This window comes from Microtus oregoni, unplaced genomic scaffold, assembly GCF_018167655.1.
Source record: "Microtus oregoni isolate MIOR12 unplaced genomic scaffold, Mior012 000101F_ref0000407, whole genome shotgun sequence".
NCBI lineage: Eukaryota > Metazoa > Chordata > Mammalia > Rodentia > Cricetidae > Microtus > Microtus oregoni.
In genome coordinates, this window is record NW_024544715.1 from 2,346,700 (window position 1) to 2,364,402 (window position 17,703).

Sequence of the window (17,703 nt, forward strand, 5' to 3'; positions counted from 1 at the left end):
CAGATATTTGTTTATAAATGCTGCTAAACTAATCCAAGATAGGTACTTTGAAAGTACCTTGACTTCAAAATTGAAGTCAGAAGGTCTGTTACTTTAGAGAAGAGATTTTGCTTTTGTTTCCACAGAAACTGAGAGGCTGTGGATTCATTCTGAGTTAAGAAAAATCTGGTTCGATCAAGGAAGACCACTGAGAAATCTCTTGTAGGAACAGATGGCTTGGCTGTCAAGGGTTCTACATCCAGAACAGATTCAAGACTGCTGCCTGAAATGATCAAGACTCACTGGATACTCCAGTCAGTACTTGATTATAACTCTAAATTTTCTTTAGGTCCCCATAAGATTATTAGCGCCCTCAACCAGCAAGAAGTAGCATGGAATACTATGCCCACATTCCCAAAAGATGGACTATGGGTATTTTCCTTTGTTAAAAAAAAAAAAAGAGGGGGAAGTGGTGTGGGAGAATTATCTGTATTCTGTCAATCATGTTTTAAATAAATGCTGATTGGCCAAGCAGGAAGTATTTGTGGGTCAACCAGACAAGAGATAGAGGGTAATAAGAAAACTGAGCTAATGGGCCAATCAGTTTTATAACTTATGGAGATCTCTGTGTGATTTTCTTTGGTGCTTGCCAACTGTGGGTACTGGGTGGGACAGAAACCCCAGCAAGCAGGCCCCTCTTGTTGGGAAATGGTGCAGGACAATTGTCTCTATTCTGTCAATCATATTTTAAATAAACGCTGATTGGCCAGGCAGGAAGCATAGGTGGGAAAACAAGACAGGAAGTAGAGGCAGGGCAGGGAGAACAGGAGGATTCTGGGAGGAAGGAAGCTCTTCCCCCACTCCTGCCTAGACTTCAAAGAAGCAACATGTAATGTGCTCCACTGTGAAAGGTACTGAGCCACATGGCTAACATAGATTAGAATAATGGGTTAATATAAGTGATAAGTGCTAATAAGTAACCTGAGCTAATGGGCCAATCAGTTTATCACTTATGTAGACCTATGTGTGATTTTCTTTGGGACTTGCTAGCTGTGGGGTACTGGGCGGGACAGAAACCCCAACAGGCAGGCCCCCTCATGTTACACCTCCTCACTACAATAGCACTTCTACTATAACTGCATCCCAACTTCTAGCACTGCTGAGACTAAATGAAGCCATTCATGTGGAGGAAGGAACCCTATTGCTTAAAGTCCATGTTGTTACCATCTCCCTATCAAATGGTGACTGCATGTCATAAGATATTACTGCCTGCTTAATTTCTTTTAATCATTCATATGTATAGGTTTCTATTTATATTCTTTGTATTAGTTTTGAATATTTGCTGGATTTCCAGAAGTAATAACAGAATAAGTAGCTACAACTCTTGGTAAGTCATGTCTGACTCTGAGAGGTACTGGCAAAGTTAAATACTTTGCCTGTACCTCCTCTTCTTGTTTATCAATTCTGACAAGTTCTTCAATTTATTCAACTCTTTTTATCACTCATTTGTAAAGCCTGAATCTATTGACCTGTAAATATTTCTACTTATATTATCAAATCAATTAATTTCTTGTTCTGATTCTGCACATGATTCCAAGGTTTTCAATTTCCATTAATAATATCTTCTCATAGCCGGGTGGTGGTGGCGCACGACTTTAATCCCAGCACTTGGGAGGCAGAGGCAGACGGATCTCTGTGAGTTCGAGACCAGCCTGGTCTACAAGAGCTAGTTCCAGGACAGACTCCAAAACCACAGAGAAACCCTGTCTCAAAAAACATAATAATAATAATAATAATAATAATAATAATAATAATATCTTGTCATCCTTAGATATTATTTGATTGGTGTGTAGATTGCTTCCTGGAGGAGTGGTCTACCTTTTAGCTTATCATAAATTTTAACAGACTTTGATTGTCAATTTCAAAAGAATGATTCCTTTTAGGTAATCTCTCAGTACCCTTTTGTAAAGTTTTGTAACCCATTGACATGAATTTTGCTTGTCAAACTAAGGTTAGCATTTTCAATTGTATGAATCCTTTCAGCTAAAGACTGTATCCTTTCTAAAATTTTCTCATTCTTGACTCTGATATCAAACCATTTCTTTAAGGATACACTATGAAAAGCAAAGCTAATTGCCACCATGATCACAAAAAATATATGTACAAGGTAGCTCATGTAGTTCTTGCAGAATTCCATCCTTAGTAGAAACAAAAATGTTGTTAAATTCCTGGATTTTGATATTATCTTGGGGTTGGTTTACAATTTATTTTCAAATATCTTTCTTTTTTTTTTACTGAAGAACTCTTTTTCTCTTTTTTTTATTGAAAGAAAAAAAAAGAAATTCCCGCCTCCTCCCAGCCTCCCATTTCCCTCCCCCTCCCCCCACTCTTCTCCTCCTCCCCCCACTCCTTTCCCCCTCCCTCTCCAGTCCGAAGAGCAGTCAGGGTTCCCTGCACTGTGGAAAGTCCAAGGTCCTCCCCGCTCCATCCAGGTCTAGGAAGGTGAACATCCATACTTGCTAGGCTCCCACAAAGCCAGAACATGAAGTAGGATCAAAACCCAGTGGCATTATCTTTGGCTTCTCATCAGCCCTCATTGTCCGCCATGTTCAAAGAGTCTGGTTTTTATCCCATGCTTTTTCAATCACAGTCCAGCTGGCCTTGGTGAGCTCCCAATAGATCAGCCCCACTGTCTCCGTGGGTGGCTGCACCCCTAGTGGTCCTGACTTCCTTGCTCATGTTCTCCCTCCTTCTGCTCCTCATTGGGACATTGGGAGCTTAGTCCAATGCTCCAGTGTAGGTCTCTGTCTCTATCTCCATCCATTGCCAGATGAATATTCTATGGTGATATGCAAGATATTCATCAGTATGGCTATAGGATAGGGTCATTTCAGGTTCACTATTCTCAGCTGCCCAAGGAGCTAACTGGGGACATCGCCCTGGGCACCTGGGAGCCCCTATAGGTTCAAGTCTCTTGCCAGCCCTAAGATGGCTCCCTTAAATAAGCTATGTGATTCCCTGCTCCTCTATCCAACCTTCCTTTCTCCCAATCATCCCATTTCCCCAAGTTCCCCCCATTATCCCCTTCTTACTTTTCTCTCCCCATCTCCCCTTATCCCCGTTCCACCCCACCACCAAGTTCCCAATTTTTGGCCCGGCAATCTTGTCTACTTCCCATACCCAGGAAAACAACTATATGTTTTTCTTTGGGTTCACCTTCTTACTTAGCTTCTTTAGGATATCAAATTATAGAGTCCGTGACCCTTATTTATGGCTAGAAACCAATTGTGAGTGAGTACATCCCTTGTTCCTCTTTTTGGGTCTGGGATACCTCACTCAGGATAGAGTTTTCTATTTCCATCCATTTGCATGCAAAATCCAAGAAGTCATTGTTTTTTACCGCAGCGTAGTACTCTAATGTGTATATATTCCACACTTTCTTCATCCATTCTTCAAATGAAGGACATCTAGGTTGTTTCCAGGTTCTGGATACAACAAATAATGCTGCTATGATCATAGTTGAACAAATGCTTTTGTCATATGATAGGGTATCTCTTGGGTATATTCCCAAGAGTGGTATTGCTAGGTTCAGGGGTAGGTTGATCCCGAATTTCCTGAGAAACCACCACACTGATTTCCAAAGTGGTTGCACAAGTTTGCATTCCCACCAGCAATGGATGAGGGTACCCCTTCCTCCACAACCTCTCCAGCAAAGGCTATCATTGGTGTTTTTGATTTTAACCATTCTGACAGGTGTAAGATGATATCTCAAAGTTGTTTTGATTTGCATTTCCCTGATTGCTAAGGAGGTAGAGCATGATCTTAAGTGTCTTTTGGCCATTTGAACTTCTTCTGTTGAGAATTCTCTGTTCAGATCAGTGCCCCATTTTTTAATTGGGTTAATTAGCATTTTAAAGTCTAGTTTATTGAGTTCTTTATATATTTTAGAGATCAGACCTTTGTCTGTTGCAGGGTTGGTGACGATCTTCTCCCAGTCAGTAGGTTGCCTTTTTGTCTTAGTGACAGTGTCCTTTGCTTTACAGAAGCTTCTCAGTTTCAGGAGGTCCCATTTATTCAATGTTGCCCTTAATGTCTGTGCTGCTGGGGTTATACATAGGAAGCGATCTCCTGTGCCCATGTTGTAATGTACTTCCCACTTTCTCTTCTATCAGGTTCACTGTGTTCAGATTGATATTGAGGTCTTTGATCCATTTGGACTTGTGTTTTGTGCATGGTGATAGATATGGATCTATTTTCATTCTTCTACAGGTTGACATCCAGTTGTGCCAGCACCATTTGGTGAAGATACTTTCTTTCATCCATTGTATACTTTTAGCTCCTTTATCAAAAATGAGATGTTCATAGGTTTGTGGGTTAAAATCCGGGTCTTCTATACAATTCCATTGGTCGACTTCTCTGTTTTTATGCCAATACCACACTGTTTTCATTACTGTAGCTCTGTAATAGAGTTTGAAGTCAGGGATGGTAATGCCTCCAGAAGTTCCTTTATTGTATAAGATTGTTTTTTTTTATCCTGGGCTTTTTATTTTTCCATATAAAGTTGATTATTGTCCTCTCAAGATCTGTGAAGAATTTTGATGAGACCTTGATGGGGATTGCATTGAATCTATAAATTTCCTTTGGTAGAATTGCCATTTTTACTATGTTGATCCTCCCAATCCAAGAGCAAGGGAGATCCTTCCATTTTATGGTATCGGTATCCTCTTCAATTTCTTTCTTCAATGCCTTAAAGTTCTTGTCAAATAGATCTTTCACTTCCTTGGTTAGAGTTACCCCAAGATATTTTATGCTGTTTGTGGCTATCGTGAAAGGTGATGCTTCTCTGATTTCCCTCTCTGCTTCCATATTCTTTGTATGCAGGAGGGCGACTGATTTTTTGGAGTTGATCTTGTATCCTGCCACATTACTAAAGGTGTTTGTCAGCTGTAAAATTTCTTTGGTGGAGTTTTGGGGGTCGCTTATGTACACTATCATATCATCTGCAAATAACAAAAGTTTCACTTCTTCCTTTCCAATTCGAATCCCCTTGATCCCCTTATGTTGTCTTATTGCTATTGCTAGAACTTCCAGCACTATATTGAAGAGGTATGGCGAGAGTGGACAGCCTTGTCGTGTTCCTGAGTTTAGTGGGATGGCTTTAAGTTTCTCTCCATTTAATTTGATGTTAGCTGTCGGTTTGCTGTAAATAGCTTTTATTATATTTAGGTATGACCCTTGTATCCCTAATCTCTCCAATACTTTTATCATAAAGGGATGTTGAATTTTGTCAAATGCTTTTTCAGCATCTAATGAAATGATCATATGGTTTTTTTCTTTCAGTTTATTTATATGATGGATTACATTGATAGATTTCCGTATGTTGAACCAGCCCTGCATCCCTGGGATGAAGCCTACTTGATCATAATGGATAATTTTTCTAATGTGTTCTTGGATACGGTTTGCCAGTATTTTGTTGAGGAATTTTGCATCAATGTTCATGAGTGAGATTGGTCTATAATTTTCTTTCTTGGTTGAGTCTTTGTGCGGTTTTGGTATCAGGGTAACTGTAGCTTCATAAAAGGAATTTGGCAATGCCTCTTCTGTTTCTATATTGTGAAATACATTAAGGAGTATAGGTATTAGTTCTTCTTGGAAGTTCTGGAAGAATTCTGGTGAAGGGTCTCTAGATGTCTGAGTTATTGTGGTCATTGTTGGACTCCTTGGTTTGTGATTTTCCTTCTATTACTTTCTGTAAGGCTGGATTTGTGGCTATGTATTGTTTAAATTTGTTTTTATCCTGGAAAATTTTATCTTCTCCATTTATAGTTAACGAAAGCTAGGCTGCGTATAGTAGTCTGGGCTTGCATTCATGGTCTCTTAGTTTCTGCAGTACATCTATCCAGGACCTTCTGGCTTCCATGGTTTCCATAGAGAAGTCAGGTATAAGTCTGATAGGCTTACCTTTATAAGTAACTTGGCCCTTTTCCTTTGCAGCTCTTAATATTCTTTCTTTATTCTGTATGATTTGTGTTTTGATTATTATATGGTGAGGGGATTTTTTTTTGATCCAGCCTATTCGGTGTTCTGTATGCTTCTTGAACCTTCATAGGTACATCTTTCTTTAGGTTGGGAAAGTTTTCTTCTATAATTTTATTAAATATATTTTCTGGACCATTGAGCTGCACTTCTCCTTCTTCTACTCCTATTATTCTTAGGTTTGGTCTTTTTATTGTGTCCCATATTTCCTGAATGTTTTGTGATGAGAGTTTGTTGAACTTGCTGTATCTTTGATCAGTGCATTTATTTTCTCTGTTATCTTCAGAATCTGAGATTCTTTCTTCTATCTCTTGTTTTCTGCTTGTTATGCTTGTTTCTGTAGTCTCTATGCATTTACCTAGATTTTCCATGTCCAGCCAGCCCTCTGTTTGTGTTTTCACCCTTATCTCCAATTCAGTTTTCAAGTCTTGAAATGTTTACATTATCAGTTTGATTGTTTTTCATTGGTTTCTGAGGGTATCATTCACTGCTTTATTCAATTCTTCAAACTTTCTGTTATACTTCTCATCCATATTTATAAGGGCATTTTTTTACATGCTGTTTAAGGACGTCAATCACTTTCATAAAGTTCATTTTTTCTACTTCTTCTTGATTAAGTTGTTCATGTCCTCCTGTTGTGAGGTCGCTGGGTTCTGGTGGTTTCATGTTGTTTTTCAGATTGTTGGGTGAATTCTTACATTGGCGCCTGCCCATCTCTTCCTCTGAATGCTCCCCTAAGGATCTTCTTTTACAGGAACAGGTCTCCTTGCCCACTGATATACCTTCCCAGTGATGGCACTTTCACGTGATGGCTCTTTAGGTGCCCCAGTGATGGCTCTCCTGGTGCTGAGATCAGATCTCAGTGCTGGTTGGGTAGCTCATAAACAAAGCACCTACCTTGCTTGCTGCAGGCAGGCTATTGAAACAAAGGAATTCCCGCCCACCCGACTGCCCTCCAGATTGATCCCAGCACCCAGACAGGCTAGGCTGGGTGCTGTTATGTGCCCAAAGACGGCAGGGATGCAGAAGTGGGGAGGGTTCTTGATGCACACTGGGTGAGATAGGAAGAGAGAGGCAGTATGCAGGAGTATAGGCCCTGCAGGAAGTAGTTTTGTGTCCCGGGCTGCTGCCACGGGTCAGAAACTCTCTCACCCCAGAGATGGATCTCCTGGTGCCCAGATCAGATCTCCGTGCTGGTTGGGTAGCTCATAAACAAAGTGCCGCTCAAATTTATTTCTTTATTTATTAATCAACTTACTTCCATTATAATTTTCAGAAAATTGTTGTTGGCATAATAATTTTGATTGGCCAGCAGGTGTCCCAGTTGCGAATATAAGACAAGTCCTAGATCCATACTTGAATTATCTGAGACTTAGAAATACTAACAATTTTGGTTAATGAGTTAAGAACAGCACATCTGCCTATGGAGGTTTGAGATGGGCAGAATATCAAGGAACCCAGAGCTAGCAGGTAGATACTAGCCATGAGGTTACTGGCCCAAGCTCAATCCAAGAATTTGTGGATCTGAACTGGAAATGTAAATCTGTGCTCCAGGTGCAGGATTAGAGCCCTTGCTCCCAGAGTAAGAACTTGGCCTTATCAAAGCAGGCCTGGCAGAAGCCAGAGAAGCTATGGAGGAGTTGCAGCAGAACGCATTGGCAGTAGTAGCAGGCCTGAACACGCCACATGGGCCATGAGCCAGTGGGGAGTTGCCAAATCGCCATGATGGGCCAGCAAAGCCAAGCATTGTGAAGCTGCACAGAGAGGTAGTTCATCTGTGGAGGTGTAGTTAAGCTGAATAGGGTGGGACAAGGCAATAAGGGCCTGGGCAGGGCCCTGCAGTGGCATGGATTCAGACCATGTTGTTGCCAATTTGCTGGTGTACAAGAGTTCCACAATAGTCTGGAATAGAGTATAACAAAGATTTATTTATCTGGGAATAAACTCACAGAAAGAGTAGTGGTCCACAGTCCTCTGTGTGTGCTGGGAACTGGAACTGAATTGAGCAGCCAAGAGACTCATGCATGCTTTACACCTGCATTTATAGTACATGAGACCATGTCCAAATTGGGCCAGTATCTTAAAGTCTATTGGCTGAAAGAGTTCCCACAGCAAGGTATATCTTCATGGGTAATAATTTGCACCTAGTCCATGGTGTTTTCCCATCAATGAATTTAAATACCTTATACAACAGAGCACTATTTCACACAATATGCTGCCATTTCCCTTAGAGAGGAATGTAGATTAAACATTTCAAAACATGTTTAACTTCATAACTAATATCCTTTATTATTATTTATGAGATGGGGGTTTTACTATGTAACCCTGACTGTCCTCAAATTCAAAATAATTTTTCCTTAATTTCCCAAGTGCTAGAATTATAGGTGAGAGCCCCATGCAAAGATATTGCCTCCATTATTATGCCTTCATTAAAGGTTTAATAGTCCTGATCATTTAAACTTGTTCAATATATTGAATTATATAACAGGTAATCTCTTTTTGTTTATTTTTACTGGTGTATACTGAATCTATGTGTATGTGTCATGTGTTTGTTTGTGCCTGCAAAGGACAGAAGAGGACATTGAATTCCCTGGGGCTCATGTCACAGGCCATTGTGAACTGTCCCATGTGGGCAAGGGAAAAGAACGCAGGACTTCTAGAAGATCAGTATGTACTCTTGCCTTCTTGGGCGTCTATCCAGATTCAAATAATACTTCTTAAAGAATAATCAGGAACAGCTGATCACAGTGGCACATGCCTTTAATTCCAACACTCAGGATGCAGAGGCAGCAAACCCCTGAGTTTGAGGCCAGCCTGGTCTATAGAATGCATTCAAGGACAGCCAGGGCTACACAGAAAAACTCTGTCTTGAAAAAACAAAGAATGAATAGGGACAAAGGATCCAAGCATTTTCAAAAATCCATGCAAAATGTAGAAAATTAATTGGCCATTGAGATTTACACTTATGCCAGATGTGGTGATGCAAGCCTTTAAGCCCCCACTTCTAGGAGGTGGAGGCAGGTGGATTTCTGTTAGCTCCAGGATAGCCTGGCTTACATAGTGAGTTCCAGGCCAGCCCGCACTACATAGTAAGACCTATCTCAAAGAAAAAGATTTACACTTATAAGGTACATTAATTGACATAGGAAAATAATGGTATATTTCTGTGGGAGCTCCTTCTGCTCCTTCAACCAATAGACTACTTGGGTATGGTCTCTTATACTAAAATGCAGCTGTAAAGCCTATTCGCTCTCTTTCTCTTTTGCTTCCGGCTCTTGCTTCTGGCTGCAAGAGCCAGACTCAGTTCCTGTTTTCCATTCATATATAAAAATGACACTGTAATTGAGGGATTACTAGATACAGGTGCAACTGTGATTATTATTACTTCAAAATCTTGGCATCCAGATTGGCTTCTTCAAGAGGCAGATATTCGTTTCTTAGGAATTGGAACCCTATCTCAAGTAAAACCAAGTACAAGGTGGGTTGAATGAATAGGGCTAGAAGGACAGAAAGGAAGGCTAAGGCCATATGTAGCTAATATTGCAGTGAATTTATGGGGCCATGACCTATTGCAGCAATGGAATACCCAGATTAACATTCATGCAGTATCCAAAACCCATGTTTCTGGGAAAGATATTATAAAATATTATAAACAATGGTCACCAGTCATTCAGACTGTACAAGAACACAAATCAACTAGCAAACCTCCAGAGGTACTAACTGCCTTGCCTTTAAAATGGTTAATGGAGAAACCCATATGGGTTAAAGAATGGACTTTAATGGAAAACAGACTGCAGGCTTTGGAACAGCTGGTATAGAAGCAATTAGATGCTCACCATATTGCAGAATCAACCAGCCCTTAGAATTCTTCTGTATTTGTTCTTAAAAAGAAATCTGGAAAATGGAGAATGGTGACAAATCTAAGATCTGCTAACAAAGTTATCCAACCTATGGGCCCTCTATGGTCTGAAATTCCTCTGCCTTCTCTATTATCAAAAGGATTGTCTCTTATAATTATTGATTTAAAGGATTGTTTATTCACTATACCTTTATAAGAAAAGGATCAAAAAAAATTTGCTTTCACAGTGCCTACTTACAATAATTCTCAGCCTACTAAGAGATACCAGTGGACAATCCTTTCACAGGGAATGATCAGTAGTCTCACACTGTGTCAATACTTTGTAAATCAGTCATTGGAAAGAATATGCAAGCAATTTTCTAAGTCTATATAATTTACCATTACATGGACAGCATTTTGTTATCTGACTCAAATAAAGATACTTTAGAAAGTATGTTTAAAGAAGTAAAAAAAAAAGCTTTGCCTAAATGGGCATTACAAATTACTACTGAAAAAAATACAAAGAGGAGAGTCTGTCAATTACCTAGGTTACAAAATAGGTTTACAGAAAATTACAAGACAAAAATCACAAATTAGGAGAGACCACTTGTGGACTCTTAACGACTTCCAAAGATTGTTACAAGGTATTTCCAGCCTACAACTGGCTGTTGGGATAACACCTGACCTAAAAGTTTATTTAAACAAAACCTTAGATGGTAACAAAGACTTAAATAGTCCCAGAGAATTAACAGCTGAAGTGGGAACAGAATTGGTGGCTGTTGAAGAGAAATTACAGGAGGCACATGTAGATAGAGTGAATCCAAATCTTAACTGTTGTCTAGTCATATTGCCTTCCAGAATTTCCCCTACAGAAATTATTTTTTTTTTATTTTTTGAGACAGGGTTTCTCTGTAGCTTTTGGTTCCTGTCCTGGAACTAACTCTCGTAGACCAGGCTGGCCTCAAATTCACAGAGATCCACCTGTCTCTGCCTTCCGAGTACTGGGATTAAAGGCGTGCGCCACCACCGCCCGGGTCCCCTACAGAAATTTTAATGCAGAGGGAAGATTATCTTACAATGGATCTTTTTACCACTAAAAAACAAGTAAAATTTTAAAACGTATGTGGAGAAAGATTTTGATTAATTATAAAAGGAAAATTGAGACTTCATCAACTAGCAGGTATAGATCCAGCAGAGATTATAGTTCCTTTTACTGCTGATAAAATTAAAAATTATTGGAAGACAATGAAACTTGGCAAAGAGCTTGTGCTGATTTTGGGGGAGAAATTAATAGCAATTATCCCAAAAATTGATAGAATTAATCTTATAAAGAGAACTATTTGGATTCTTCCCTGAATTGTCTGTGATGTATCAATAACTGGATCCCATACATTTTATACATATGCAAATAAATCAGAAAGGCAGGTTACAAATCAGAAAATTTAAGTAAGGTGGAGCAAAGCCCTTATAATTCTGTCCAAAAGGCAGAATTATTGCTATTCTCATGGTATGAAGAGATTTTAAAGAACTTCTCAATAAGTTTACTGATTCACAATATGCAGAAAGAGATGTCTTGCATATTGAAACTGCTGAATTTTTACCAGATGAAACAGAATTGACTTCATTATTCATACAGGATCAAGATATAATCAAGAATAGGCTTTGTACCATATACATAACACACATCCAATCCCATACTGGTCTACCAGGTCCTTTAGCACAAAGTAATGCAGAAATTGATTGATTATTGGTTGGAAGTGTACTGAAGGCCTCAGAATTTCATAAGAAACATTATGTCAACAACAAAGGTTTAAAGAAAGAGTTTCCTATTACATGGCAACAAGCTAAAGAGATTATAAAGAAATGTCCCACTTACTCTTTCTGTAACCAAACACCATTAGCAGCAGGGAGTAAACCAAAGAGTACTCAAATGAATTAAATCTAGCAGATGGATGTGTTCCATTTTATAGAATTTGGAAAATTAAAATATGTAAATGACGCCATTGATATTTATTCAGGTTTTCAATAGGCAACTGCCTTGAGCTCAGAAAAGGTTGATTCAGTAATCATGAATTTATTAGAAGTTATTGCCATCATGGATATACCAGAACAAATAAAGACAGATAATGGTCCAGTATATGTTTCAAAGAAAATGAAACATTTCTTGCTTATTATAATATAAAGCATATTAGAGGTATACCCAACAATCTTGCAGGTCAGGCAGTTATAGAAAGATCAAATCAAACTATAAAGGATAAGCTAAACAAACAGAAAGGGATGGAAATGCCTCCAGAAATAGATTGCATAATGCTTTATTAACCTTGAATTTTCTTAATGCTAATGAGAAAAGAACAACAGCATCAGAGAGACATTGGATAATAGAAAAATCTTCTGAATTAAATCAGCCAATATATTTCAAGGATGTGTTGACCTCAGAATGGAAACCAGGAGATGTGCTACATTGGGGAAGGGTTTTAACTCTTGTTTCTACAGGAGAAGAAAAGCTATGGATACCATCAAAATTGATAAAGATTCAGTTTGAACAAGAGAAACCTCTTCAGAAAGAGAAATTATGGCTCATCCACAGAGGTGACAACCCTACAGGTGGTAAGAAAACCTCATAAGGGTTGGGGCAAGGTTCTGTTCTTGTCTTTGCAGGAAAATAATCATCTTCAAAGAGTGGAGAAACATTGGACATATAGATGCCTAAAGATAAAAACATACATATCCAGAAAGAATCAACAAACAAAGAGAAATCTGCCTTATGATGCTGTATTATCTGCATAGTAAATTTAAATATTTGGACATGTATACATCTCTACTTAAAAATAAGAGCTGACTTTGGAATTGGACAATGGCTATCCTTTAAAGGATGTTGTTAAAAGCAAAATTCAGAATTTCTGTCTCATGTTAGGAGTCATCTGATATGTGACAGTATGAATATAGATTTTAAGGAAATATTTTACTTTTCTCCATGCCCATTTTGTTTATATTGTATCTTTCATTGAATAAATGTTTATATGAATGATGCTTAAGCTTTCCACAATAAACAATAGATTTTCCTGCAGTAATCTTTGAAGCTTCCAGGAAGAAGATGGGGCCACACAACAATAACTCCATCTGGTTGATATGACTTCATGATGCTGATAGTAGTACTATGAGACTGGTTTTTGGGTACCAGCTTCAGAAATGGTGCACCTTCTTACAATGTTCTGGCCAGATAAGAACTTATTCTCCAAATAACAACTTCAAAACAAACAAACAAACAAACAAAAAGACCCCATCAACTACTCAGAGACCATTTGTAATTATACAGAACAGCAATCTTGAAACTTAACCATCACTTTACTTTTATAGGATTCCATAAAATAAACATTGCCCCCATGACAGCAGGAAGTAATTCTAGAAAGCATCATCCCTTCCCCTAACACAGTTTGTTGTCACCATTAGAGACACCATTTAGGGGTTATTACTTGCATGGAGTTGGGGGTTGGGGTAGAAATTATGTAGGTTTAGAGATCTCAAAAAAAGGGAAGATTCAATAGAATAGGTAATTTAGTGTGAACTTATTCACACAAATAATAGTAAATAATAGTGAGTAATAGAGTAAATGCTTGTGAGCTATTATTTATGGACAATTTACACTGGTATAGTTTCTTGTATATTGATACAAGTTCAAATTATATTTGTTATTTTTGTTTACAATATTTGTAAAACTATGCATATTTACATGCCTAAATACAATATTTGTCATATTGTATTTATTCATGTTTCTATCTCCATTTAAGACATTTTGTATATTGATACAATTTTAGGATATATTTATCACATTTCATTATATATTTCTACCTATGATTAAGATATTTATACATTGTTTACATTTTGATGTCATTGTCCTCCTTTACGGCACAATTGTTTAAAGATTGTTTAATAATCTTACATGAAGTCTTAATCTTTAAGTTATGTAGGTCAATAGTCATTCATGTTTGTTATATGTTTAGTCTGACTAATTAGGTTCTTTAGATACACAGAGATTGTATACTGCATAGACAGGTAACCTTCAACCACTTCAAAGATCTGTAGAATATGGCATTTAAATAACTTAGGATTCTGTTGATGTGAGACACGATTGCTCCTGGCAGCACTGATTTATTCCCAAGAGAGTGTTGCGCACCAAAGACACTTCACTTGGAGTTTGTCTTCTTCTTGGCACAACTGGCCTTTGGGCAAGAAACTGCCCATGTCTAGACAAAGTGCATGATGTCTAGACTGGACAAGCAGTATACAAGAGAAAAGACTATCAAATCTTGCCAAGACAGGGTAAGACGGTTTTGAAAAATTTCCTGCCTCTTAAAATGATCTATCAGTTACTCTAGGCCTTAGCCAAAGTTGGTTGCTTCAATATTGCAAACAAAACTTTGGGTGATTGCTCAGGCAGCCAATTGTATCTGTCATCTACTGCACATTTCAGAAGCTGCTTGATTGTACTTCCTGCCTACTCAAGTAATATTATCTCTCTTCTCAGGTTTTTGATGGGGTTGAACATTAGATAGTCATAGTTTCCATCCTTCTATGATCTAGCCAAGCCATTTCCAATATAAGACATAGACTCCTTACAATAGAATGTTTATTAAAACATTTAGTATATGTTCCTTGCTTAATATTGTTTATACTAGTTGTAATTCTAATATTATACTTGATATCTGTTCCTAGTGTACATAGTTTTGTATTGGTTTTGGAACTCTCCTATTTAAACAAAAGGGGAATGTACTGTGGGAGCTCCTTCTGCTCCTTCAGTCAATAGCCTTTAAGATACCAGCCCACTTGGGCATGGTCTCTTATACTATAAATGCAGCTGTAAAGCCTACACCGACTCTCTTGCTTCTGGCTTTCACTTCCAGCTGCTATATTCTGTTCCTGTTCCCATTCATGCAGAGGATTGTGATCTAGGACAGTGATCGGTAAGTCTCCCCTAAATAAATAACCCTTTGTTATATGCAATTCTGAAATAGTGTGGGATTACTTTGCAACTTCTGCCATCAGCATATTAGGCATAAAACATTCATACAATTATATAGAATAAAACTCCATTTAGAAAACAAAGGTATCTTTTAAGCTGATAATGTGACAGTCTGGTGATGTTCAGATGATAATATATTGACACATAAATACACACACATACACACACATTGTGGAAACATTCTCCACGATGTTCTCTGTTTCCTTCCTTCCACCCTCCCTCCCTCCCTCCCTCCCTCCCTTCCTCTCTCTTTCTTTCTTTCTTTCTTTCTTTCTTTCTTTCTATTTCTTCCACTGGAAACGTTTTTATTGAGACCACACTAGTTAAGCAAATTTTGGCATAAAGCACCTTCCTCTTTGGCAAAACAGTCCTTCTTCAGTGGTCCCATGAATGCTTTCTCCTCCATGGTTTGGAAATGACCATGGCCAAACTTGGAGGTGGTGTCAATAAATTTCAGGTGAATCTTCTCCAGAGCCTGTTATTTGGTCTGCACCAGCAAGGACTTGTGGAGAGTGAGCACTCGCTTCTTGGTTTCCACCAAGATTTTGAGCATGATGGAGTCATTGGCTACCTCATCATAATGGACATAGCCACCCAGTGGGTTGATGCTTTTGTCAGAAAGGTCATAGTCAGTAGATACATCGTTTTTGATCAGCTTGCCATCCTTGATAAGGTAGCTTTGATCAGTCTTGTAAATCTTCTTGTTGATGTGTAGTCTGATGACGGTAGCCTTTCTGCCCAGCCCGAACCACAGAGAAGAGCACTCTGGAAGGGTGCCAAACACCAAAACAGGCAACCCTCAATGGGTCTTAATGGGGCAGTTTCTTTGTATGCCAATGACTGGTCACCCCTTTGTAACCTTTGCGTTTTGTCACCCCGATGACATCAATCATCTCATTCTGCCCAAACACTTGGTTCACAGGAACCTGCTGCTCAAGCCTCTCCCAGGCCCAGTCTAGCTTCTCAGCCACAGTACCCCCATTCACCTGGATCTTTATCAAGTGTGTCTTCTTCTGGCGCAGAGGAACCAGACCCATCTGAGTGTGGGCAATTTTGTGGATGACTTGGTAGTACGTCTTCATGATATTGAAGTCTTTCTCCAGCTGTTTCTTGCCCGTGTCATTCTGCCATTTCTTATTGGTGAAGGCCTTATTAGATTTGTGCCAGTTCTTGTAGAAATGCGCCTTTTACACTCATCACTGACGTGCTCAGCAAATGCTGTCTTGAAGGTACAGAGATCCCATGGGGTTTTTGACATATCCCACTATGCCCACAACCATCATAGGTGGTGTTTCTACAATAGTTACAGCCTCCATGATTTCTTTCTTGTTCACCTTGGATCCTGGTCTGTCAATCTCCCGGACAATGTAGGTCATGCCAGCATTTTAACCTAGAAAGGTCGTGAGGTAAACAGGCTTGGAAGGGTCATCTTTGGTGAAGCTCTTCACTTTCTCATGATGCCTGCTGTGGCACTTCTGAGGCAAGAAGCCCAAGGACCCATGCTTGGGAGCAGAAAATTTCCTGTGAGACATTGACCTAATTTTAATATGTTGTTATTCAGTAAAATAGGAAAAGCTGAAGAGGGGGAGATATGGAGAAATAGCCATTTGGTAGAGTAAAATGGCCACAAATATATACACATTATTTTATAATGAATTTCACATTTATTTATTGTGTATACATGTGGAGGCATAGGTGTGCCATAGCACACACGTGGTGGACAGAAGACAACCTTAAGGAGCTGATTCTCTCCTTCCACTATGTCGGTTCTGGGGATCCAACCATGGTTGCCAGGTTTGGAGGAAGGTACTTTAACTCACTGAGCCACCTCACTAGCTGAACACAGAGTCACTGATGAAGATTAATATCTTCTATGAATGCTGTCCACGGGGCACTAGAATACTACAACAGTTAACACTAGAGACCATTAGTCACTATAACAGAGATAGCAACGTTGAAGGAGTCTGAAATGTAGGAATTACCAAAATATGACAAAGATAGGAAGGAGAAATATGCTATAGGAAAAACAATGCCCTGAGAGATTTGCTGGGGGGAGTTGTTACAAACCCCTGCCATTTGTAAAATCCGTGTCTGTGAAACACAGTAAAAGTGAGTGTGGCAGAATGAAGTGCATTGGGTACATGCATTTTCCGGCATGTAAGTAGCATTTGAAAAACAATGAGAATGAATGGAACAAAAAGGTTAGAGTCGCAGACACTCCAGTGTTAGAGAACAGATCCAGTGGTAAATGAGGAATCAACATTGGTACAGGAAATATCAACAGTGTAGATTCCCAGAATCCAACAGACAAATTCCAGATAAAACTTCCAAATGAAAAATATGACTGTGTCAACTGCAGCTGATTGGTAAAATGGGAAGGTAAAATGGAGAGAGCCTGTATAGCAACACCCTGTGAAGATGATCAGTGACTTTGACAAGAGAGATATCTGGAATGTGGAGTGACAGCATCATTAAACTGCATAAATACAACAGTGCATGTGTGCAGGAACCAGTTCTCTCCACAGTGGTTCTGTGTTGGGATCATCTTTTGTACACTGTGAAGATGTGTCTCTGTTTAACTTCACCTGTCTAAGGCACTTTCTGACAGGTTTCATAAAGAACTGAACAGTCAATAGCTAGGCAGAAGAGAATAGGCGGGATTTCTGGGCAGAGATAGGAGCTCTGGGAAAGAATCTGAGGTGGGAAATTTATCAGCCAGATGTGGAAGAAGTTGGACTTTTGGTGCTAAGGATAGATAATGAGCCACATGGCAGAACATTGATGAATACAAACAGGTTAATTTAAGTTTTAAGAGCTAGTTGGGAACAAG

The 17,703-nt window shown here is 39.0% G+C and overlaps 1 pseudogene; it reads right to left on the reverse strand.

Moving 5' to 3' along the window:
* LOC121443165 overlaps positions 1–16,405 on the reverse strand; it is a 29,814-nt pseudogene extending 13,409 nt beyond the window's left edge.
* Positions 16,406–17,703: the final 1,298 nt, after the last annotated feature.